Raw genomic sequence first — 26,304 nt, 5'->3', positions numbered from 1 at the left:
AAGCATAAAGCAGCACAGCAAAATGGCAGCATATTATTTCACACCTACTAAGTGTCCACACTAAGGTTTAATGGGGTATGTGATAGTCTATAAATTCACACTGTGCACTGTAAATTCTCTGTGTAAACACACACTCCCTAAATATTTCCAAACAAGTGTCCAGGGGGAATAGCTTTTGTAATAATCTTATAAATACTGAAAGACTTAACAAGGCAGAGATGGTCTCTCGTGGAAAAAATCAGAATATTTTGATTACTTCAGCAATTCCATTTGTTTAACACTACACCTCATATTAATCAGGTCCATGTTTACATATTGCCAAAAACTTCTTATATTTCCCTTTGTAGCTTTTGTTTTTCTATAGAAATAAAATGCAACTTGAAAGTCAAAGCTAGAATGAACAAGACCATACTTTGCAATCTCTCTTGGAATATGGATAGCAAATGTGCTGCATCTCAAGGCTCTGACACCTTTCCTTCTGCCTTGGAACTTGCCAGACACGATTGCTACCAGGCTGATTAGTTCATGGGGCGATCACTTTACCAGCCCAGAACACATGTCCTTGCATACTAAAGCTGCTGCGTGCCATCGATTTTGCAAAGGTCTCCCCCGCTGAAATCAATAAGCAGCTCTGCCTAAAAATGGATTGCACTTTGTGGTCCCTTTCTGAGTTGTGGATATCCAGGCTTCCAAGTATTCTCACAGCTGCCTTTAGCAGCAGCTCCGTGTCCCCCACTTCCTCTGAGCCCAGCCCGATCCTACCCCACATCAGCAGAACCTTCAGCCACTGATCACTCTGAGCACAAACAACAGACAACCTATTTCACAACTATTTCAGTGCAGTAATGTCTTCCCAGCAGCAAAGGAAAACCCCTCCAAGAGCCTGTGTGACTGTTAAATAGAATCAGGCCTTCAATTAACCATGGAGGCTGTCACATTTTCAACAGAAATGACTTCCTTACTCTAGAGCCTCCCTTGCAAGCAGAGCCACCCAAAATCAATACATCTTTTCTCAGAATAAGCTGTTTCAATGAGAAAGAGAAAAGGATAAAAATCAAAAGCAGCACAGTTCCTAACTTCAGTCTGTCCTTCTTTCCCATGTATTTTAAAGCTGGGCTTCATTAATATCCAATCCAATCTGGCTGCAAATAAGCCAAAAACATAAAGACACTGTTAGAGCCTCATGCAGTTATTTCCACAGAACAATTACAAGATTTCACTTAACAATACACAAGAATCCTTATTTTTCTTGTCTCTCAGGTGTTCAGAGTTTTGGCAAAAGGGCTTCCATTTTAAGAGAAAGGCTACAGCCAGGAATCTGACTGAAACTGGCTCCGTGTGGGGAACCACAGCAGAGCACAGCCCTGGATTTAGGAGCATTAAATCAAAATACAGGAACAGGAGTCAGTGGGGCCAGCAGCAGCTCCCAAAGCCAGGCCAGTTCGTCACAGGTGAAACAGAGTAACTGAAACATTACAGTGAGGCTGGAGCTCAGAGTAACTCTTTCATAAAAGATACTATTGTGCTACCATCAAGCAGATAAATAACAAAAAGGCAAGCAACAAAGCTGAGGTTAGCCCTGCAGTCAGGCAGCCCAACAGCTCCACCCATTCCAAATGCCCCCACAGGCATCAGGCAGAGTGTCTGGGCAGCATATCCAACCCAAGAGCCATTGAGTAGAAAATTGTCCTTTCATTACACACTTTGAGAGGAAAAAAATCCAACAGTGGCCCCACAGAACAGTGAGTGTTTAAGCTCAGCAACAGATGTGTCAAATGACTTATCCCAACCATGAGGAGTTAATTGATGCTATAAATAGCACACTGCAGACAAAAAAAATCCACTTAATTCTAGTATCCAAAGAATACAGTCTAGCACTGCTTATCAGTAAAACTATTTTCCTTTAAAGAAGTGGGCTTGGATGTCTTACGTGTAGATTAACACAGAGAGATAATTTGATTTCAGGCTATTGAGAGATTTCCTTCCTTTTATGTTTCAGAAGAACAGGGCTGCATGCAGCTAAATGAGATCCATAGATTACAGTAGAAGAAAGGCCAATAAAACTGCACAGCTACATTCCTGGGTAATAACAAATGCTTTTTAATTCTAGGGCTCCAGTCTCAGGGTTTATGAGGGCATTTCCAATTACTACTTTTAAGATTAATGCAAAATAAGTGCATCAAATAGAAACAGTTTCTTTAATCCATCTGAATCAAATATTTAGTATCTCCCAAAGCATTTTATACAATAAATAAACTGGCACTGCTAGGAAAAAAATTCAGAGGTCTGAAGTGTTCAGAATGAGCCTCTTCCCTGTGGTTTTCACCTGCTTTCAGGAGGAAAACAGAACCAAAACCAAAACCCTTCAGCTGTTTTCCAGAACATGGGTCTTGTTTACCTCTCACAGCCGCATCTAGAGGATTGTGTGGCTGCTCTATTGCTCCACCAAGGAACTGAAAACATCAGCACAAACAGGAAAGAACATAATGGCAGTGTTCGTGTATAATTCTTGAAGCCAGCAAATCAAAATAATTTCATTAGCTCTTACCAACCAATCTTCCTGCATTACTCTCCCATTTTTCAACCTCTCTCATTAAAAACAATCAGATTTCCACCTTATGTTGCTTTAAACCAGGAACAGTATCAATGAAGAGATTAAAGCAATACAAAGACAGAAGAAACAGAATAAAGCCCACTGGCTTTAATTCTCTCTAGTAACATCTGTGTCATTCTAAATCCAGGATTTTTTTTCACCAAGCTAGGTTTGGAAGCCTGAGGCACGAACTAAATCTACTCTGTTTAGACCAAAACTGTTGATCTGCTTTCTGCAATGGCATGTACAGAGCACACTCTTCACTGTTTCAGGATCTGTAAATTTAAAATGCAATCCAAGTTCATTTTACCCTTGCAAGTTTAGGATGCAATCCAAGTTTGTGCTGATTAACACCACAGCTTTTTAGTATTACAAGACAAACGTGCATTTGAGAACTAATAAATAATTTCTGAGCAAAATAAAAGTATTTAACTCATCTGCTGTCTTGAATAATCATTTCGTTCATGCATAAACATAAAGACATGAAAAACAGATACATTTTAATGAAAGTCTTGGAGAAATGAATCATTCCATATGATGGATTTTAGCATGTAACCTCTCTCAACAGAACAGTCTTTGTTACACACTGCAAAAAGGTGCTGCCTGGTTGAGGAGCAGCAGCATTGCCACAACTGCCAGTTCAACTCCCTGTTACCAGGTGCAAGGTGCTGCTGAATTTTCAAGGCACAAACCCTTATCCCAGAGAAGCATTTCTTATTCTATTAGCCAAGTATCTTGGCTTCTGTGGGGTTAAACTGACAGCCAAAGCAGCCCTCAGAGAATCCTACTGAGGACAAGCCTGGTTCATATCCCTGGGTGTACCAAGATGCCACAGTAACGCCATTGATTAGCCCAGATTCCAGAGCTCTTCACTCATTCAGATCTTCCCTGGCACACAACACAAATGTTGTGCTGGGCTCACACTGCCAGTGCTACTGCCATACTCTGGGCAAAACTGGAAGCATCAGTTTCCAAGGCTAAGATTTCTATCTTTATTACAAGAGCTTTTGATTCACTGGTTTGTGGCTCTATCAAAAATGGAAGCACTTGGGCTGCCAGGGAGCACTGGGACGTGGTGTCCAGGCTGCCCTGCAGGTGCTGAGAGCCTGGTACGGGTCACCACAGCCTTGGGCTGGCACACCAATCCCATCCCAGACCTCCAGGGATCCCCTCTGGGCTGCCAACACCAACACCAACCCCATCCCAGACCTCCAGGGATCCCCTCTGGGCTGCCAACACCAACACCAACCCCATCCCAGACCTCCAGGGATCCCCTCTGGGCTGCCAACACCAACACCAACCCCATCCCAGACCTCCAGGGATCCCCTCTGGGCTGCCAACACCAACACCAACCCCATCCCAGACCTCCAGGGATCCCCCTTTTCCACATCCCCCCTTCCCTGCAGGGGAAACCTCTTCTGAATCTGACCTGCTCATACAGCTCCATTTTGACTGGTCAACTACCACATCTAAATCACATCTGCTGAGGCTGACCCTGACCAGAAAATCAGCAGAAATTGGGAAAAATATTGGATTTAGGGGGTCAGTACCAATTGTCTTCTGGTAAAGTCATTTTCCTCCTGATAGCTATAGTTAGACTCTGATCTCACCCCTTCCAAGCCTATCCTACATTTTTATCTTTGACTAAATCTTAATGCTTTTTGTAGTTTACATCCCCCACCAAGAATATTTCCTATTTCCAGGAACAAACTTATCACTAGTGCCTAATTACAGTTATTTGGAAGCAGAAATATTTCTTCTAAATCACTGAAGATCTGCTTCAAGAAATGACTTTCTATTCAAACATCATTTTTTAATAACCATCCTGCTGATAACTGCTGAGTGGGAATAATAACAATTTTGCTTTAACTTTCTAACCACTTCAAATGTTTCAAGCAAATTCTCTCTATTATATTAAAATTAAAATCCTGCACTATATAAACAGGAATACATTTCAGCTATAATAAACACTTCTAACTCATTTCATTAAAACTATGAAAGTAACAGAGGTAAGTCCCAAACAATTCAGAGAGTAAATACAATGTAAACTCTGCTGAGAATCTTTCCTGCAAACAGCTTTGAAACTTTAAATGAGCAATTTATTTTCAATAAAACTTTTTGGTTTGACATATATGTTTAATCTAAAAACAATCAAATGAAAATGGAAAAAACTTTATAAAAGTCAGTAACATGATATGTGTTATTCAGAGGATTATTTTCGAGGAATGCTTGGCTAAAACTGTAATCCACCTACACTGAGAAAAATAAAGCAGTACACAGAAGGGAGCAATATTTCAGGAAAACAAACAAGAGTACTTTAATATTTAATCCCATTATTCACTTTCAAGTCCCCAGATTTAAAACAGACTGAGCAAAATATTGAGGTGAATTCAGAGCAGCTGAAAATGCTTATGGTCATCTCTAAGAGACCAGAGGACTGGCTTTGGATTGCAGATAAGATACAGCTGGCAGGGAGGGCAGGGAGGGCATGGAGAGAGGAAAAGACATCCAGACATCCAGAGTCTCACCCTTACTGCCCACAGGAAGAAGTCCCACAGCTGAGAGACATCCCCTGCTCTGTAAGAAGGAAGCTAAATGAGTATTTCCATCGTAATAGCAAAAGGGAGAGATGGCTCAGAGAAGGCAAAAAGAGAAAACTGTCATCCCTGTTTTCCTCAGCTGCACCTGTATTCTACCCCTTACCCTGCCTCTGCTCTGGACACAATGAACGATGGGGCCTGTCCTGGCTGCAGTTTTCAGGGATATCATGGGGTTATTCCCTTCTTTCTGCTCCTCAGCCATTCTACCACTCTGTTACACAAATTTTAGCTGGCCTTCAATAGCATGCAAATAAAGGAATTTCTGAGGTGTAAAGACAATTTAATAAAAGAATAGTGATTTAAGAACACACATACTGAAATAGTAACAAGACACTCAAGAGACTCAGCTGCAGAAACACAGTACCTTTTATAATCTTTCTTTCTTGTAGTGGCTTTTAAGATGGAAATTCTCCCTTGGTTCGATAATAACTCTGTAAGAGAAACAAAGAAAATAACGAAGATTTTTATTCCATCTGGGGGAAATAGGAAGAGGGGATTATTTTTGAATAACTGATAACATTTACATAATACTGTGAAAGTCTTTCATTTGTATCTCTCCTTCGTTCCCCTTTCTGAGTCATGCTGGTTTACAAAAAAGCATTAGATCTGGCATCTATTCCACCATCACCTGAAATCCCAAGAAAATCCCACAAATTGGAGTATTGAAAGTAAACTCCATTAAAAGATCCTCCTGATTTCTGTCCCAGTGCCACTCATATGTGCATAAATCACACATTCCTAAACTTTAAATTTAATCAAATATATATTTAATTCCCCATTAATTCCTAGATTTAGAAGCAAAAAATGTTTGCCTCATAAGCACACACCAGAGCATTTTCAGTCATCCAGATCTAAATGCCATCTAGTGGTTCTAAAAATGTCAACTGTGGTTCCACAGATACACCTCATCCTGTCTGACATTATTTCTCCTAACAGCAGAGAACAGGAGAAATTAGGACAGAAAATTCACCAGAAAGAACTTGATGTTTTACAAAATCTTCTTTCTTTTTTTTTTTTTTTTTTAGAGCTTCATGAAGCATTCCCCTTAAGCATTGTTATCCTAGCAATTTCCCAAAGTTAGCCAGCAGGATCCTTTGTCTTGGCTTCCCACTCTCCTACTCTCTTTCTGAGAGCAAGAACATTCCAAGTAGTTGATTCCTGCAGATCGGCCTTGCTGGGTTTCCCTCAGGTGAATTTTACCCAAAAAGCAGACATGCCACTGCCCTTCCACCAACACACGGCTCCATCCCCTTCTCACTGCTCCTCCTTTGTCCGGATGGCACAAGGCAGCCAAATAAACACCTGAGTGGTAAGTAAGATAAAGTACTTCAATCCTGCAGACTCACTGTAACCCCAGAGGTGCTAAAAGAAAATTCAGCATCTCTAATGTAAGAAGAGAGCTTCTTTGAAGCCTAATTTCTTCTAGCTTTTGCCGCATGAGAATATGACTTATCTCCTCTAAGTAAACTAATTTTATTTATTTTATTAAGCCATAAATAAATAATTTTACATTTAGTGTCACATGGAACAGACAGAAACGACTGGAAAAAATACTTCCCTTGATTTTTCTTTCTCCTTTTTCACCTATATTTTTATTGTTGATTCAGAGTCAAGAAGACAAGCTGCCTAAGGCTTGGGATGTCCTGGGTCAGACCTAGTCCTACTATAGCATTCATGTACAGCTGTGGGATTGTTGGATCTTTTTATCTAATAACCTGAGAATAAAGTGCATCTGCCTACTTCATAATATCCCAAACTATATATATAAAATATCAGCACTCTAATATATACCCACAGTATTACTGGTGGTTGTCTACTGATTATCTCACCTGTTCAGCCTGAAATTTAGTGTTGATTACCAAGAAAAACCTCCTTGCCTTTTCAGCACAAATCTAGTGCTTCATTTTACTCTCTGAGCAGGGTATTTGTCCAGCAGTGGCAGTCCCTGATGTGCTGTGTGGGTTATGGCAAACACCTGGATCAGACAATGCTGCGCTCCCAGGGGCTCAGTCCGGCTGCCAGCAGGAAGCCAAGGGCTGGTTTGTCCTGGCTGCTGCCAGCTCAGAGCTTCAGCCCAAACCCTGGGCAGCCTGCATGAGCTGAGCTCATGGCCATGCTGCAAAGTCCCCCTTTCATCCCTTCGTTGCTGCCCATTTGCTAACACAACCTGTGGTGCAGGGGAGAGGGGGAAAACCCACCAGCCTAGATGGTATTACATTTAATAAAACACCTGGGTTTCATTACAAAAATGCTGCTTCACTCCAGTGATATACTTTTATTGCTAATTTTAATCAAGTATCTTACAGCTCTCAAATGGGAAAGGTGGAGAAAAACCTGTAATGCCTTTTCAGATTGCTTGTTATCTCTCACTTGTAACTAATTACCCCAGTTGCACTGTTAAAGACTGAGTGGTTTTATGTTTACTAGCCAACAAATGACTAAGAAAAAAGAAGACATCAGACAATTACTCTCTAGCTATAGTAACTAATTAAGATAAATATTTTCAGAAGAAAGAACTTAACAGAACATCAAGGCACTGACACTGCAAAAATGTCTGGGAAAGTAAAGCATCTATCAGCAAAGCATTTCTTGCCAGTCAGCGAGTTCCACAATTGCATCCCCACCACACTTCATTCTTGTCCTACTCCAGTGAACATAATTAGTTATTAAAGCTTTTCTATCATGGTGACAATGTGAGCAGCTTATTGGACTACAGGAAGACTTAGGGACAAATTTGGATTCTGCACCATTGCAAATGTCTGCACTGCCAACAGATGAGTATTTTTGCACAAACAGCATGATGGGAAGTACAGCAGCAACGAGTTCTACCATTCCTTTTTCTTAATGTCTTGTCTTATTTTGTATCATCAGCTATGCCTGATCTGTGCTGGCAGTCCACTCCTCACACCTTCTTGGTCACTTGTCAAAAGGCTTCTGAGCATCCACCCAAGCTCTTGAGAACATTTGGTTTCAGTCAGTGGGAGGAGCAGCCTTCAGCCAGGTCCAGCCCGGGCAGCTCCACTGGAATGCCTGGGCTTGGCTCCCCCTGTGCCAGTCTGAGTGCCAGTGACACAGAGCCAGCGGGACACAAAGCAGGGCTGAACACGTGCTGGGGCACAGAGCAGATCCCTCACCTCTGCACACAAACTGGTCACATTAACACTGCCTGCTGTGAGGCAAGCAAGCAGTGCAGTCCAAAATAAATGAGACAAAACCACAGTGTGGATGGACAAGCAGACTGCATTTCAATTCAGCTGCAATACTACTATAAGCACACACTGCAAAATCTTGCCCAGGGTATAAATGGAAAGTCTTTATCTTTGGCTCTCTCTGGCATTTCTGGCATTAAAATAACTAATAAGGAATTTGGATGATGTAATTTATTTGGTAGCAGAAAAATTACCTGCAGACTCATGGCTCCAGCCCTCACTGCACACCTACAACCTCAAAGCAGCCTCAAGGAACAAATGTTTCTGTCACTTACAGCAGCAGATTGCAGTCAGCACAACTTCGCTTGCCAACAGCTACCCCAATGGAAAAGAGACCAGTGGAAAAGAGCTCACTTACTCCCGGATTAATTTGTCTGTCCATGTTTTGTTTTATTGATTGCAAGAAGCTGATACCCTCCAATTGTATGTTTTCCTTGGCAAGAGCTCTTGTGACAGATAAATCACCAGAAGTTTGGGCAGAGCTGAATAGAGCTCTCTGAAGTGTATTTTGTATCTGCTGTGATTTACTTAACTAAGAGACAAAGAAGTGAAAAGAAAGAATTTTCTTCCTTCGCCTTACATCTTCATTTGCTAAACTGCTATTTTATTTCACAAAGAAATGTGGGGTATTCTGACTGACAGCACAGTTCTGCTTTTATGTAAGGTATCAGATGGCAAACATGAGGTAGCTACATTATACAACTCAGTGTGTGGGTATATGCTTTGTCACAACTTGCATCAAAACATATGAAACAGTCATGGGAAGTGAGGTTTCTGCTCTTAAAGATGTGATACAAACATAATGAACAGCAGTCACTCTGCACACTCATTACAAAGCTTTCCATCAAAAGAGGTGGACTTCAAGCTGTTTGATATTTTAATATTTACACTCAATTATCTCCAGAAATTTATTTAAAACAGCATTATTTTTGTGTTACTTAGGAGCTCTGAGTTCCCTTAGAAACTCCTACTCATTCTTAATTATAGTGTAAATCAGCATGTTAACATCAAGCGAGCAACCACTAACTAAAGCAGCTGATACAAATGCAGACAAAGTTCAGACAGAAGTAGTGGCAAAATGCCCAGAAAGTTCCAAACCCCTCTGAACAGCTCAGTCAACGTGGAGAGATACACAGACCTTTCAAAAGAGATGCGCTGGGTAATAGCAGTTACTGCCAATAAATTTTATATAAATATTACAGAAGTAGTAAAGAGCCCATGCATCAGTACACAGACATGTCACAGATAAGAACTGTGGCTTTTTAAAATGTCAGGACTGAAAATGTACAACAGCCTATAAAATGTCACTCAAGTCATTACATGCTACCAGTGAAGTAAATAATTTATTACAGAAACAATGGCTGAACTAACTCTGCCAAACCAGGTGCACCTATTTCCTCTACTGTGTTGCTCTGTTGATAAAGAAATGACATATTAGAAGAAAATGTATGAAATACAGAACTACAAAAGCCAATGTACAGAGATTCACTTTGCTGTGCTGTGACACAAGCAAAATTAAAGCTAATCCTTTCTTCTGAAGGAAATGTCACAGACTTCTGTGCATTTGGTAAATTAATATTTATAAGAAGCCCAGACAATTTAGTGTTTTTAATACAGGACTCAGATTTCCTCCTGAACATCAAACAGAGAAACTGCACTCTAACAGCAGTTTCTTGATTGCAACAAACCTCAATGACAGTATTTCCAAGTCATGTTTTCCATCATTCCGATTAGCAACTGTGTACAACTGGGACATCTGCAAAATCCACCAAGTAGCCATAAATTATACATTCCTAACTCTTTAAAGTTAACACATAATAATCTTCTTATCAAGAGCCTGCTGGCAGCTGCTAGTACTATGTTCCTAATAATTCTCATTACAAACAGACATCCAGGAATGGAAAAACAAGGTACACACTGGTGCAGACACATATATAATAAGTGAGACTTTACCAACAGCATTGTTTCAAGAACTTACATAGCAATAAAACTATAACTGAACACCTTTTATTTTAAAATGTAATTTAAAATTTTACAGCCTAAGATGCATAAGAATTCATCACACCCAATTAAATTAAAATGCAGCAGTTGATCACTTTTAATGAAAATTTTTAAAGGAATTTTGTTATATTACATGCTAATATAATAATATGGAGTTTCATTTAATTTAGATGATGAATTATCTAATTTTGTTTTCTAGTATAGTAAGGGTATCTAAATTGAACTTGATAGCATTCATGGGGTAACCAAAGTCACCTTTTGTGTATTATGGAAAGAGGATAAATTTATTCATTTAAATGGGAGGCAAAGGTGATCTTCCAAAATTCTATAATGAAATTTAATCTTGGAAAAAGAAGGATAAAAAAATCAATCCTGGTTTTAGTAATAATATATTAGTGCCAACAAAGTTCACAACAACTGTGGGAAACTGGCTGCAGATGTTTGAATTCTCCAGGGTAGAAATTCCTCTCTCAAGCAAGCCAGACCCAGTCCTGTAACCATAAGGTTAAGAGAGCAGATTTTCTAAAGCAGGCTGGAATTTTTAGGAGAATCTTTGTTCACAATTTTAATTCCAAAAGGAAAGCTGCAATTCACAATCAATATCCTACTGCAGCCACAGAGCACAGATGAGCCTGCAGCACAGCAGAGCCATGTCCCAGTTCCATGGGGGTGCCAATGACCAGCAGCAGCATCAGCTGCTCTGACAGTGCCTGGTGTGCCCAGGATGCTGCACTCACTGCCCATGGCCAACAGCTTCTGCCCTGGCAATTACACTGGCAAAGGCTCAACTTGAACAAAAGCAGCTACCAGATAGTTTGTCAAGCTAGGAAATTTCTTACCAAAAATATGTACTTGAAAAATGTCCAGTTCTTTCTGTGCCCAAACGGAAGAAGAAAATCAGCCTGAGTGAAAGCTTAACTAACAATATTTTGTGAATAAAATTATAGGGTAGCCTAACTTAAGAACTGTTTTCCTGATAATTTGCATTGCTGCAGATAAATCTGAATACTCTTAATAGTGTAAGCTGACCACTAGAATGACCACATGCAGTCACTACTAGACCAGCACCCAATTCTGTAACTGACATAAGACCTTCTACCACAGAAAAACTACTGCCACATGCTAATAAGGGTAAAAGAAAGGAACAAAAAGTACAGGTAAGACTGGAGAAATGACACTTGACAGGGAGAATGACAATTTGCTGGTTGTCAAGAGCAGTGAGTGACAAATCTCTGGAATCTCAGAAGTAATCCTTCACACCTAAGTGATACCTTCCTCTTGTCCTTAAAAAAGACACAATTGAATGAGGCCTCAGTCACATCTCTTACAGCACTTCCTCACATGAAGCAGGATTTAATTTTTTTTAAACAAGAACTTAGAAAAGTAGCTTGAAAAATGGGGAGTTCTGTAATAAACCTGCAGAATCCATAGCACTCTCTTAGGTGGTAGGAGCTGCATGCATCTTCCAGAAAACTGGCAAGGTGGATGTGTGTGTATGCAGGTAAGCTTAATGAACACTCCCAAAGTAACAAAATACATATAAATAGTTAGGAAACCAAATGGTAAGTAGTCAGATCATTTCAGATGGGCTGGCATTCTTTAAACTTAATGTTTCACAGAAGCACTGATTTAACTAATGAGGTCTTAGCAGTAGGAATTGCAAGAATGGAAAATCTGTACCTGCATGACAGCAAAAGAGCACAGCAGCACAGCATGTCTTAGACAACAATTATGTATATTCTATTTAATTGCATAACAAAGTTTCCATTTGTCTTTGTTTAAAAATAATTTAATAAGTTCTGTTTATTAATGATGAACTAAAGGCAGAAACATAAGAGAAAAAGTAAGGCCTCTTACTCAGTCATGCCAATGGAACAGTGTGACATTAGCACAGATTAGGATCACTAATATGAATTGCTTCAATATAGCAAAGGGAAAATTAAAGGTGAATTACTGTAGTAATCTAAACAGAAAAACAATTGCCAAGGAAAGATATAAATAGCATCCAAAATTGCTGCTCTAAGAATGTAAAACAGATGGGTAGGGAGAATATCTAGGGATAGAAGAAATCAATCATTTGCAGTTGATATAGATGAGAGCTTAGTAACCTTTCCTGGCCAACTGGGAATTCACACAAAAAGCAGGGATAGCCTAATGAAGAAGGAAATATGAAAAATATTTATATTCCAAGTCCCAGAACTCTTACAAGCTTCATGCTTCATTCTAATGCATCCAGGCTACTGGGCAGTCATTGCATTCAGGCTATTTAAAGATGCACCAACATATTCAAGCACTAAGCTACAGGTCTCTCAATTCCCAGGACAAACAAGAGCAGCTAAAGCATGCACCAAGTTTCCAGAAGTGTGTGTTCCACACTTGCATATAAATTCTGTATCTATAATCTTACATTAATTGAAGCATGGTAAACATATACATTTATTCACAGAGTTTGTTTCTTAGTGTTTTCAGCGCATGTTTAACAATCGTAGAATTGTAACCGTTTTTTGGGTTTAATCTGGTCTTTAAACACTAAGAGAGTTCAGCCTCTTCTTTTAAGAGGATTAAAACATGAAAGCAGCAGGAATTTGGTTATCCAGGCACTTCTGAAGCAAAATTATTTGCTTTGCCACACTGCTTCCTTTTTTATGGTGACTGCTCTCATCTCTTTCATGTATTACTGTAGCTCTTCTGATATAGAAAATTTATTACAAATCTACTGTAAAGAAGTTGAATCAATTATTTAGACCTATATTAAAAAAATAAACCTCTTGTTTTGTATTTATCTTTAAGGACAATTAAGGGGATTACATGAAAACATATTCCTACAATTCTAACATCTTGCTAATTTCAAGCAACTTCTTGTTGTTTTTCTAAGAAATATTGGGAGGATGTGCTACAGAAAACCTAACCAAGAAAGAGTGTTGGGATTCTGAGACAGACAAGCCAGTACTTAAAATAGGAAGAAAAAAAAAAAAAAAAAAAAAAAAAGAAGGTGGGGGAGTAAATCACTAGAAATTTGGCAATTACAATAAACTGCCCAATCTATTTCAGTGACAGCTTTATCTCAGAGTCCCAAATTCTGCGTTTTTCTCCCAGTGGAGACACAAACAAGAGAGCAAAGGTTTTTGAAAGGCCAAATTAAGCAGTGTAGTACTGAGGAGGAGAGCACATGCTAGAAAGCCTGGCAGTGAAATGCTGACACCAAATACATTTGTGGGCAGGAAGAACACAAACACTGGCAAGGAAAGGCACTCAGGAGAGCCACATTTACACTGTGAACAGAACAGCAGTGCCACGCGTGAGCTGGCCCTGGCAGCTCCAAGGTGTGACCCTGGAGAACGGTCCCAGCTCTGCCCAGAGAGCCTCAGTCGCTGTGTTTGTCCCTCTCGCTGGACCGGCTTTAAGTGGCTGTGGTGGTGCTTGCCAGGACTAAAATCTGAAGTAGCAAAGTAGCAAACTAATTCATATTAAATGATAATTCTGGTATGTGATTTAGTGACTGCAGAGAACTGTCTCTGTGGCTAGACAGAGGAAAACAAGAAGGAAAAAAACACATGCCAGCAAGCAAACAAGGAAAATAAGGTGAACAGAGAAGAAAGCACACACTGAGTCTGTCCCACGGAGCCACTGCTGGTCAGGAAAGAGAACAGGTAATTACTAGAAGAGAAATAAACAGGAAAACAATTCATATACATTTGCTCCATGCTACAGTTCCTGCTCTTCATGTTGATAGCAGGATTAATACACATTCCTGCTACGGACAGTAAGCGTGGAACAGCATTGCTTTGAAAATTTATGTATTTATCAGTATAGATTTGACACACTTGTTGAATCTGTTTTTCAGTACCATATAACCTTTCCCCTTTTGCTCGTAAAAACCACAGAAATGAGAACAATTGAGGTCACAGAAGTAGCAGTGGCATAGCTTTTGGAGGTGTGGATGCACAGTGCCACACTGGGATCTCTCTGGGCTCAGATGCAGTTGAGATCTCACACCCTGCAGAACCTTTCAGCTGAGCACTCTGCTCACTGCAGCTCAGGCTCAGGGAGTGGAGCAGCAGGCAGGGACTAACACAACATGAGAAACCACAAAGCAGTGAAAAGCTGACAGATCTAATTTTAGTTTTGCCAGCCTGGACAGCGTCCTCGCAACAAGCGCCGAGTGCGATAAAACTGATGAACAGCACCGGCCGCCAAATGCACAGAAGCAGCAGCTCCATCACACAAGTCTTATGTGCATCTTAAATATTTATAATGTGCAGATTTAAGAGACAGAATGTGGCTGCACATCTGTTCTTTCAATCCAAAGGCTGCTGTTGGATGGGAGCAGCCAAGCTACTGCAGGTCCTGCAGTCCCGACACTCACGTGGGGCTGGGCCGGCTCCAGCACCTCAGGGCCGGGGACACCACCAAGGTTCAGCTGCCAAACTTCTCCCCTCTCATTTTATTATTCCTCTTGAATGATTCAGAGATGTCTCTCGTTTCTGTGGCACCAAAAATGCAGCTAAGGATTGATGATGCCAAAAACACTGGCCTCAAAAAACCCTCAGCTTGACTAGTTAATAGAGAGAGGAAATATATTTCATATAACTACCTTGGAAATGAGCAAGATATTTTGATTTTAAATCACAACAGTGTCACAGGCATTAGGTGCTTCTCAGATCTCAAAACATACAGAAATGAAACAGATCCTATGAATACAGTATCAGATATAATGATACCATATCAGACTTGCAAAACTGCACAAAAAATACACTTATCTGAGACTTGCTAGAAAAATTGCAATGAACTAACAAGTAATGATATACTTTATATTAAAAAAATGTAATCACCATGAGTAGTCTGAAGAAAAAAGCTTCTATATATTAAGCTGCTCATATAATGCTAATTAATCTCCATGATAATATAAAATAAGCTGTTATTTCCTCTAGGCCTCATCCAAGTCCTACTGTTCTTCTCCCTTAGAAAGGGAGATGGATTTTTCCATGTGTCCAGAGACTATCCAGACACTAAAAGAGAGCATGAAGCAAATGTACCATCCACTGAAACCCTGTTATTAACCTACTTTTATTAACAATACCAGAGTTTTAATAACATAAAGGGAATTCCACGGTTTTAAATAATATTTTTTCATCCACCAAAGTGCCCATAAATTTTTGTAAATTTTGGTAAAGCCATTAGCATATATTTTCCAAGACCTGGTATATGCATAACCTTATTATTAAAAACTCTAGCAGGCTCTCTGACTGTTAACCACACTCAGTCCTACATGAAGGCAACAGGAAATTAGATTGTGGAAGAACTACGTAATTTCACTCTAGATGTTAATTAAAAGAAATTACTAAAGCCAGAGAAGTTTAAATCAATGAGAGAATAAAAGTCCACATTTAGGTGAGATCTAAATCCAAGGCTAAGGCCACAATAAATCTTAACATTACTCAGCCGTGTTCACTGATGCTGAGCCCTACAAACTGCAGCCTCTTTGCTGCTGAAAGTCACAATGCACCACTCTTTTAATTAAAAGTTGTTTAGGAATATGACTGAGCTTTCATTAGCTCTCTGAGATGCACAGTTTTGAAGGGCATATTTTAATTGTATGTGTGTCAATCATAAACCCATCCAACTGTCATGGAAACACACAATCATGAGGAGTCAAATGATTAACTTGGCAGCTGAAACAAAAGTTTTACTGTTGCAATTGACTGAAACTCTCTCGTTTGCATATATTAAGCTGAATGGAATTACAGTAATGGCCATGCTGCTGGACACAGTGCTTTGTCAAGACTTTAAACAGATTTAGTGCTTAAATTCTTTCTAGAAAACATGCATTATTCTGATTGTATTTAAGCTGGAGAAAGCAGGAGAATGCTTGGTCCTTAATATCTGTAATGACATATTCATGCAAAAGGAAATTATTTAGACTGACTGACTGTGAGCTCAATTTCAGGAGCTGGCTGTTGAAACGAGTAGATATAATTAATTATACTAATTTACATGCATATATAACCTGGATACAACAGAGACACCACAGAGAACTCTAGCATTTCTTTTTACATCTTCATTTCTCAGCTGCACCCAACTCCACACTTGTGAAACACTAAGAGGAATGTGAAGAATGTGCAGCAACATTTGGATGTGTCTAAAGGGTGGCATTTGCCCCTCTCCCAAGTGCTAAGGAAAGGAGAAAGAAAACTGGCCCCCAAATGCCAACGGTGGCCTATATCCCTGGCAAACAAAACACACCAGCCCAGATTCCTGATGGCAGATTGCAGGAGCCACTGGGCACAGCTGAAAGAAAATCCACAGCTGAACAGAAAAAAATGAAACCAATTTCAAGTGTATAGAAATACTTTTTTAGGTTTTAGGGAAAAATATCCCCAAGTGAATATTAATTCATGTTCTATTTCCAATTCATAAAATACTTAGGAATTACATCAAATTAGGTAATCTGGGTGCAGTGTTCATTTTGAATAGTATCTAGTACCTGGTTACCTAGTCACAGCCCTGAAATTTCATTCCCTTGCCATAGCTCAAAGTTCTTACATTTATTATAACATTGCATAACCTTCACATTACTCCTTCTCAATGCTGAACTGCTCTTCTGATTCCAATCAGAAAGATCTGAAAAAAAATAGATCATTAAAAAGACCCTCTTTATTCAGAAACACATGAACAAAGCTAAAAACGTCACTCTACATGCTGTGCTTTCAATTCAGATTATTATATCAATTTATTCAGAATCACTCACCATCAGTGCTCTTGGACTTAAACTTCTCCACCCCTTACTAACACACAAAATGCCCGGGACAACAGGTACTAGTGAAGATTCTTGTTACACAGAGAACTATTCCCCCTAATACATCAAATTCATAAATAAATGCATGGGCTGTGTCAGAATTTCCTTTGAAGAACAAAGCTATGACAGCTAACATGTTCTTTGAAATAATGAGAAAGGAATGGATGCAGCACTGCACCCTGTACTCACACTGTTAGCCCCTACTGGAGCTGGGAAATCTGGCCACAAGTGCTACTGCCCTGAAGCCATGGTTTGGGGGGTGTGAAATTTCATGCCACAATACCTAAAAATATGTAGAAGCTGGATCAAGTTCAACATCAGCACAAGTCTACCGAAGTCTAAGACTGGCCTTAAATATTTCAGCTATTCCAGCACTGCGGACTCCTACCCCTACCAGTGCCAAAGAAAAGCACAGAGATGAATTTACAGTAGTGCTTTCAGGATAAAGTTACAGCCAGAAGGGATGGGGGCTGCCATCCTGGGTACGGAATCCAGATGCTCTGCTGCAGCAGGAACAGGGACAGCACAGCCTGAGCAGCACAGAAGGCACAGGAAGAGCTCTCTGAACTCCTTGCAGCCCAGTGCAATACAGTGGTTTGCTCTTGATCTCTGAACCTGGAATCTCTCAGTCAAGAGAGCCATTTCTCCTACATTTTACTATGATCTAATCTAAAACAATTTTTACCTTTGTTTGTTTTTTACAAGCTAAGACACTCATGTTTACAATGTTCTGCACCTCCACTGGATCTCCTAAAGCTGTTTTGTCTGCAACCAACTTCTGATAATTTGTTCTGAGTGGTCTTCAGGACATGAAGTAAACTGGTACACTGCACCTGTTTTTTCAACACATGTTATCATTTACGTCCATCTTTGGTATTGTTCAAGATATAGTGAACCAAAAAGCTAAAAACTGTGTTTGAGAACTTCTGTTCCATTTCTGCTTGTCATTTAAAACTTTGCTTGCTATTTATTCTGACTGTTTAAAATTTCAGTACTTCAGAAATTCCATGCAATAGTCCTCACAAAATCTGGTTTGATAGACAGTACTTTGAAGATAAAATCCAGACAGATACTTTTTAACCACTAGAATTGTCTAGTAGTGAATTTCTGCTGCTACAGAAAGAAGCAGCAAATGCCTGAAGCAGAATTTCACTGGTTTGGATTGTTTACTAGAGAGATTTAATTGACACACCAGCAGGTTATTTTGCTGATCTCCCTGCCTGTACTCTGGTTCTGCTCACAGATGAATCAATGATGTTGAAATCTTGTTACCTGCCTCTGTGGCTTCAAAACATCTGACTGTGCAAATTACTATTTTTATCCCTTTTCATTTGATAGGCTAGCTGTGTTATGCCCAAAAATGTCATAAGGAGATATTATCTCCTCTTTTAGCAATTCAATACCTTATAATTAAGAAATATTTATTAATATTCCTGTATCTGTCAAACCATTAACTCCACACAACACAAATGAAATTACATCTCCCTGGAACCCTCCTAAGATAAAACAGGATCAAGATTAAAAACTCTTGCAGCTGATCTTAAGGCTTCTTTTTATGGTGGTCACTCTTCACTGTGAGGGCAAACTGCCACGAGGAATGTTACCTGTTGGAGCAAGTAACCTACCTGAATGGCTGGAAAATGCCAGGGGTTTGGGGTTTGTTTTGTTTTGTTTTTGGGCTAGTGTCTGAATTTGCTCCAGCTCTGGAGTTATCCAGAGGCGTCGGTAGCAGCAGGTCAGGGGTGGAGACATCGCCTGCCCTGGCTAACACGTGCCCTCTCCTGGCTAAGCCAAGCAACACTCTGTCTCCTTCTCAACCTCCTGAGGGATAAAATGCTTTTCAGTGCTCCAAATGGTGAATTCTGATAAATACACAGAACCAGTACCTTTGGCATGAGTCAGGATGTAATGCAAAGGCAGAACAACCTGTGTTGGGACTAACCAGGAAGGAGTGTCTTTGAGGTTTCTAAGATTTCTTTGAAGATTAAAGCAAAGACTTTAGCAGAGATACAAGCAAAGGTTTCTAAAGAACTCTAAAACTGAAAGTGCAAAGGAAATGGTAAAATATGAAACACGCCTTTCAAGTGAAGCAGGAAAAAATTATTTATTTCCCTACTGGTTTAACTGCTTTGCAGTATTTTAAGACTATACTTCCTTCCTTCAGGTGCAGGACTTCTACCTACCACAGTTCCTTAACACACCTTACACAACCTCGAGCATCCTGCAGTCCTTCTTACTTCCCTTCTCCTGCATCCCTTCTGCACTGTCCCAAGGGCACTGGCCATGTTTGCACATTTCCTCATATGCAATTACAGCAAGTAAACATCAATGGGAAAGGCATCCCCTCCTGCAGAGGGACGTGTTGCCGTGAGATGAGCAGAACTGGCTCCTGGCAGGACTGGACAGTGCTCACTCAGCTCACGGTCAGCGCCTCTGGCAACAACAGCAATGCTTCACTAGGAGCATCTCAAGTGTTGCTGCTTTTTCCAACCAGCACAATTCCTGTTCTGTGCCTGGTCTTTCTTCCCTTTACTATCCACAGAGAACCACAACTAACTCAGTCACATTTCAGTTGAAGATTTCTTGCTCCAGACTGTTCTCTGGTTCTGTACCACCCATCCATTTACCCAAATCATTGGGGGGATTACAATCCCTTCCCCAGCTTATTTTCTCCAAGGAAAAATAAAAATGACAGAATGTTTCTTGCCTTATCTGTTCCTCATTGATGCAGAGCTCTATGGCTAAAATGCTCATCAGTATCAAAAGCCTGGGCATGACTGAACTTTGAAAAAGCTAAACACCAACTAGTTTGATTTATAGACCCAGGAGACCAAGTCAATTACAAAAGAGTAAAGTAAAATTAATTTTCCATTCAGAGCTCTTTAAAATGTGCCGCCTAGCCTGAAAAATATAAAAATTAGTATTAAGTAGATTGCATAATTGCTTCTGCTGGGCAAAATGGCTTCAAATTCCACCTTCATAGTTGTCACATACCCAGAACATACCAGAAGATGCATCCAGGCAAGGCAAAATCTAAGAATTTTTCCCCCTTACGTCACTCTACTGAGTTCTTTGGACTTGGACAAGCACTGAATATAGAACATCTCAAGCTGCACCAGCCTGATGGTGTCTCTGTAACTGGACTGAGTCTCTCTGGCATCTGTTTGGGAAGCACAGCATAAGGCAAGTTCATCAGTTCAAACCTCATAAGAGATGGTGCAGATGCACTGCAGAGCAGATATTGCAGACTTTATTTTCCATTTGAGAACTTTGCATCTTTTAGGTAATGCACATACATAAATACAGAACATTAGCATAACAGCTTAAGAGATGCAATCTGGGATATTTTAAGCTTCATAAGAGTTTGCAGTTTTACGACAGCATTAAAAAGCTCTTTGATTCAGCTGCAGGTTAACACACAGTGCCCCATTTCCATTTCCGTGCTAGCTGATGTTAAGTTCGTGTGGCACATGCAGCAGAAGGGAAGCAGCCAGGGATGAGCAACCCCTGGCAGGCACAGGCAGGGCTGCGCGCCTGGCACGGCTCCAGCAGTGGAGCTGCTGGGGAAGGAGTGGCTCTCACTCCTGCCAGGGGGATCCGGCCCTCAGCCACCCACACGGGTCCCCACATCACAAACAACAAATTCACTCCCAGAAATAAATTGTCTCGTAAATTCTTGTCATTCAATATTGTAATTGTGCTTCTGTGGCTTAGATTGTGGTAACTGGGAATGAGGCAAGCAGGAAGTGAAGGCTAATTGTGAAAGGTGAAACTCCCTGTTATATTGAAATAATTTTGTTATGAATAAGGGACCTGGAAAAGAAGAACAGCTATTGATGAGCCAGTGACAGAATAAAAACTTCATCAATTGCTGAGGTTATTTAGTGTGTCAGTACTGAAAACTTTGAAAGCTTCTAATTTTGTTCTTCACAAAAGAAGCTCCCTGCTGTTAACAACTTCACAATGAATTTTCAGCATTCAACTTCAAATCAGAATCAGTACTAGAGCTTAATACTTCTCTTATGTACTAAATAAAACACAAAGCTCAAATTCTGGGCAAAAAGCATTACCAGCTATTTACAGTTTAGGCAATTCCTTTGTATAGATAACAAATCAATCTACGTATCTCAATCCAGCAAGTGAAGTCTGATTACAGAAATATCTTAAATATTAGTTTACATACTCAATGAAACTCTGCTCCAAACAGCACTTACATCAATCTAAATAAAGTATCCAGTACACAGATACTATTTTAAGTGCCTTTTGCTTCTGTTTTAGTAGGTGTAATGAGAACAGTAGGCACAATGATATTTAAACAGAAGAAAGTACAGCTTGGTTTCTGCACTGACACCAAATGCAATCAATCTGCTAACACCTGACACCCGGTAAGCTCACAGTATCCATAAAAAGTATTACCATGTCTATGTGTTAGAAACATCCATATTCTTGGCTCCTTTCTCTCCTGTAAAGCAGGAGAGTGGAATTGCTCTCCTGAGACTCATAAACAGATTTTGATTTCATCCAGGAAAACTTTCATCTTTCTCTTTGCAACAAAAAAAGTTTTTCCACCTCGACTTCTTTGCAGCTTCAATAAAGCAGTATGATCCATGGCTATGTGGATAGAGCAGCAGGTTCACATCACTAGACACAAAATACCACAACTCCACAGCAAAAACGATTTTCTGAGAGCTGTTTACAGCTTGTAAGACAGAAGAAATTAAGATACATTTATATTAAACAAGTGTAGCCTTCCCTTCTTTCTTATGGGTTCTATAAAACATACTTTATTTCCTTCCATATATCCTACCCTTATGTATAATGGCAGTTTCATAAGCCCTGACTCAAAGAGAATAACTTCTGCTGGCCAAAGAAATCAGCCCTGCCTATGGTCTGGGAGATTTGCCAAGGAAAAACAAGCTCCATGGTAAAGGTCATAAGGAATGAGAGATTCTTTAGGCTTGTGCTGAGTACAGAGACTAAGCCACTTCTTTTGGTAGGAAGTGTGCAGGTAGGGGATGAGCAAACAGCAGCTCCAGACTCTCCCACTCCTGCTTTTCTGAGTATAATCAGGGAGCCATCCATTTTGACCTGCTTTCCTTTTGGTTTTGATGTCATGCACTACAAACCCTAGCATTATGCTTACTAGGACAAATCTATTGTCCTGTGCTAGAAATCCTCTCTAATAGTGTGGGGGATGCTGGCAGTAAGGGCAGTAAGTCAGCTGGCTGCTGTTATCATCAATCAAGCATGAAGGCTCTGCTTTTCTGCAGCCTGAATTCTTTATCTAACTGATTAGTCATACAGGCCAACTGTATGGCAGTGCTGCTTCCCATCTCCCATCACAGAACTGCTCCGTTTGGAGTATTAAAATCCAGCTGATGAGGTCAGTGTTGCATGACACAGAGGAAAGGGAGGAAGCACAGCAGCAGAGGACAGAGGAAGAGATACAATCCCCTTATCCCTACAGATCTTCATGCCAAAAGGAAGTGAGGGAAAGCTTGAAAATCAATTCAAAAGTAAATAAAGCACAAGAGGCCAGCAAGGCAAGCACCAGAAAGCTATTTTAAGGTTCAGAATGAATTAAACGTGCAAAGAAATTAAGCATATGAAGGAAACAATCATACTGCAGAATTAGCATTTCTTCTCCTATTTTTTAGACAACTAAGAAAGACATTTCAGAAGAAGAGTATCAGAAACATAATTAAGTTGCATTTGCTTTTTGCTGTGCTCAGGGAGGTTTTCTATTTCAACAGCCCTCATAAGAAAAAGAAATGGACCCCTTAAATAACATTCCCTTGTTATTTTCTCTTTCACATTCTGTACAGTTCCCCATAGAGACCTTATGTCAAAGGTGGCCTCTTTTGCCTTCATAGGAAAGTAACTACTCAGCTATTTCTCCCATCCAAGAAAAAGAAAAACACCTTGCTCAAGAATCCCATTTCTGGATTGTAATCTATTTCACTTTTCTCCAACACCCCTACACATGCCCACATGCCTGCTTGCCAGGAAAGCATTAATTCAGAGATTTGACAAAGAGCTATCAATATTTTAGCCCCAAATCACTCTTCTTTCTGCTTCTTTGACCTACACAAATCTACTTTATATGCTCGTGCAGTTTCTCTTGCATTTTTCTTTTTCTGCTGGAAGTCACACTTGGTTACAAAAACCTTTGCACGTTACTAATTCCAATTGTATCACAGCCAACAACTTAATCTACAAGGATAAGCATTTACCATAATGATCTCCACACCATACAGCACACAGGCACTAAAATAAGATGCTTTAACCATAAATGTCTACCTTTGGATGAATGTCTTCCATCTTACAGTTATGCCAAGCAAAATTTTTTTGATTTAGAAAATTATCTAAAATGCTAAGTTACCAACCCAGAGATGTCTTTTTGTTTCCTGTTTTTTCCAGCACCACTCTCCTGCTTTAAAGCTTTCATATACTCTGGAGGTCTGTGTCACTGGTCCATGAACAGCAGCACCCTAAGTGACTCTCACACAGGTTTTGTCTCCAGTGCAGCATAGAGAGAGCCAGATATTATACACATACCAAGGGTCGCTTCTGCTCTTTAAAATATTCCATTCTCACCATACCTGCTGGTTTCAATATTCAGAAGTTAAAGCACTGCTGAGCAGGCACCCAGTGGGATTTCAGAGCAGAATGTAAAGAGGAATTACTTGGAAAAAAATAATCCTGCAATGATGGAGTCCTGTAGTTAGAAAATGCTCCAGTTGCAAAGCCCTCTCCCACCAAATGCTGCGGATATGAAACAAGAAAAAACAGATGTGTCTGCCCTGCCATGCTCATCAGATAAACCTACAAAATACACCTTCACAGAGCTGCCTGCAGTATGTGCCACATGAATAAAAACTAATCTAAGTACAATCACAATGCAAGACAAATAAAATAAGCACATTGTGTATGTGGATATTCTCTAGTAGATTGCTCTGCTGTCCTCTATCAGACATTGATACACATAAAAACAATTCCAAAACAGAAAGAGGAATATTTTGTATTTTATATCCTTTATAACAGAAGCTGGCTTTTTAAAATTTAGTATGCATCCACAAAGACTTAACCACAGCTGGATTCTTCTCTAGTGAGTTTCTTGGGGAAGGACTGACTTAATTTTCCTCATTTGTACTGCGCCAAGCACAGTATGGTCTTAGTCCCAGTTGGGGCCTGCAGGCTGTTACAACCCAGTCACCACACAAGCAGGGTGATGTGCTCAATGCAAAATTCCTCCGTTTCAGTGGGCAGCTTGAAAGATGTGAGGATAAAGCACCACACCAGTGGTAAACATGCCTCGATTGTACTTTTAAAATAGCTGCTTACTCCTGGTTTTTATTGCTTACTCCTCCATTCTGTCTCTTGCCTCTGTTACTACCTCTACCTGGGGAGATAGTTTACATTTATTATTTGTTCCAAGAGATGCTTAGCTTTCCCTAAGAACAGCATTTAAGGAGAACTATGTACAGCAGTGGGACAAAGGGTGATTTTAACCCTTTCTCTTTTTTTTTTTTTTTTTTTTTTTGCCAGCATTCCTGAATAAATAGGCTGAAACATTTATTTTTCAGCCATTAATGATAGTATAAGTGTCAGACATAACTCAAAAAAGTTCTAGTAGAGCTCTCTGCAGCTTAAATGTTAAATTTATTCATATTTGATTCCACCCTCAGAAAGCCAGTTCTCTTCTGTCTTTCATTGTTTATATTAGATATAGTGAATCATGGAAATAAAGTGACATGAAACCACATTTACACTAAAGAAATCATCCCACATCTTTTCAGATTCTCTTTTCTGCTATTTCCGTACTATGCCTCCTATTGAGTCTGTGAGATTGATTACCCAAGCAAGGGCTAAGCATTTATTCTTGACTCCAGTTATTTAGCTGCTCACATTCTCAGCTTAGCAAGCCAATTTAGAGGAAACAGATGCATTATCCATCAGTTCCACAATCTGAATGAGCATATACAGGACTGTCTGTCTGACCTGTGCCTTACAAACAACAAAGTGACAGAAATGCTAAGCAAAGATAATGCTGTGAAAGTACCATTAGGTGCCTTTGCTGTGTGTATGTGAGCTGTGGTACCCTACAAGAGATGGCTCTCCCTGCATGGAACAGGGCAAGGGCAGTCAAATGCCTGACTTAGCACCTCTGCCATGATGAAAGCAGGGCAGCACATCCTCCTAAAACTGAACTGATGTATTTAAGGTATTATTAACATATCCTATAGGAGTGGACACACTCTATAGCCTGGTCAATATGTAGTGGGAAGAACCCCAACTTACACCCACAGGAACGATCCCACCAACTATTACTGACACTGAACATATTGAAGCCAGCATTGTATACCAGCCACAGAGAGTGTGAGGGCTCAGTATGTGAAGATGGGGGTTTTCTTACTGTTAGCTCCAGCTAAAAGGGTTATACTTTATATAGTTTATGACTGAGGGAAACCTGACAAAGCTTCAAACCACTCACGTATGCCCGGTCTCACAAGGATGTCATAAAAGGTTTAAAGACACTGCTTTAAAGAAGGTTTGGACCAGATGACCTCCAGAAGTCCCTTCCAACATATATTATTCAGAAATTTTAAGACAAAACACATTCTGGTCTCTAAAGCCTTCAAAAAAGACCCACAACACCTTGAGGCTTTATTCATCTGAATTTTCAGGAGGTCAAATACTGACAGAAATTGGGCATTAGCAATTCCTTTGAAGTCAATGGAAATTACTGCCCCTCACCCCTTCAGTAGGTTCTGGTTTAGAGATTTTAGTGTGACTACCACCATGAAGACAGGGTTTGGTATAAAAACTCTGGTATAACTTCTTTGCCTCTCTCCCTCCCACCCCAGCATACATTCACACACAGTCTCCATCCCACAGCAGACATCCTTTCTTCACCCTACTCATCTGCTTGCAAACACTTCCTTTTACAGAGCACGGGAACAGGAGAGGCACTCTTAAAGGCTGACTCCGTGCTCTTAGCCACCTACAAACCCAAGTTACTAATCATGGGATAATCTCAAAGCTATGAATCTTCATGGAAAGGAGCTGGTACACTCTACTAATTACAGCTTTATCAGGAGGCTG

General features: G+C 40.0%; 1 protein-coding gene across 18 annotated transcripts in view; it reads right to left on the bottom strand.

Annotated features, from left to right (window-relative positions):
• Positions 1-26,304, bottom strand: part of ARVCF (ARVCF delta catenin family member) — a 251,292-nt gene that overhangs the window by 163,486 nt on the left and 61,502 nt on the right. For 15 of the 18 annotated variants that reach the window (XM_074554654.1, XM_074554657.1, XM_074554656.1 and 12 more), the window contains one exon: positions 5,558-5,624. The exons of the other annotated variants lie outside the window; for them this stretch is intronic. The gene's annotated coding sequence lies outside the window, so the exon portion shown is untranslated. The remainder of the gene's footprint in view (positions 1-5,557; positions 5,625-26,304) is intronic. 18 annotated transcript variants of the gene reach the window in all.

This window comes from Zonotrichia albicollis, chromosome 18, assembly GCF_047830755.1.
Source record: "Zonotrichia albicollis isolate bZonAlb1 chromosome 18, bZonAlb1.hap1, whole genome shotgun sequence".
Classification (NCBI taxonomy): domain Eukaryota; kingdom Metazoa; phylum Chordata; class Aves; order Passeriformes; family Passerellidae; genus Zonotrichia; species Zonotrichia albicollis.
This window is presented reverse-complemented; position numbering and strand designations above follow the sequence as displayed.